This window comes from Fulmarus glacialis, unplaced genomic scaffold, assembly GCF_000690835.1.
Source record: "Fulmarus glacialis isolate BGI_N327 unplaced genomic scaffold, ASM69083v1 scaffold10034, whole genome shotgun sequence".
NCBI classification, from domain to species: Eukaryota; Metazoa; Chordata; class Aves; order Procellariiformes; family Procellariidae; genus Fulmarus; species Fulmarus glacialis.
This window is the reverse complement of record NW_009208693.1, coordinates 14,523-15,063: the sequence shown is the minus strand read 5'-3', so window position 1 is coordinate 15,063 and position 541 is coordinate 14,523.

Below are 541 nucleotides of genomic sequence, written 5' to 3'. Positions count from 1 at the left end.
TTCCTTGAAGGAGCTAAAGGTATTTTTTTTAAAAAAAAACTTCATTTCAGAAGGTTTCTCAACTTCCATGCAATTTATTTTGCAAAAGGCTTTGCTAAAATAATTATCTTGTTCAGTCAGCTTGGTCCATGCAGTTTTTCTTTCTCTCATGACTGCCAATTAACTTGTGTTGCAGGATTACTTAATTCTAATGACTTTTTTTTTGTTAATCTAATATGAAGACATTTAATTACAGAGGGTGCATTTTTTTTTTTCTGACCTACTGCCCACTTGGATCTTTGGCTGCAATTCCAGACTCATGCTGCAGCAAATTTTGCCTTGGCAATTCCAGTTTCTTGTGTGTGTTACATTTAAAGTTAACTTTAAAACTGCTGGTGGTGGTGCTGATGGGTGCACAGCAAGAGGGGCACAGCAGGCGAGTGCCAGCTTGAGCTGCATAGGAAGGCAACGGGCAAAAGAAGTGGGGAGACAGCAGGGAAAAAAAAAAAATGACAGCCCGTGAAACAGTTGGGGAGATAAATTGCAGTGACCTGGAAGGCTT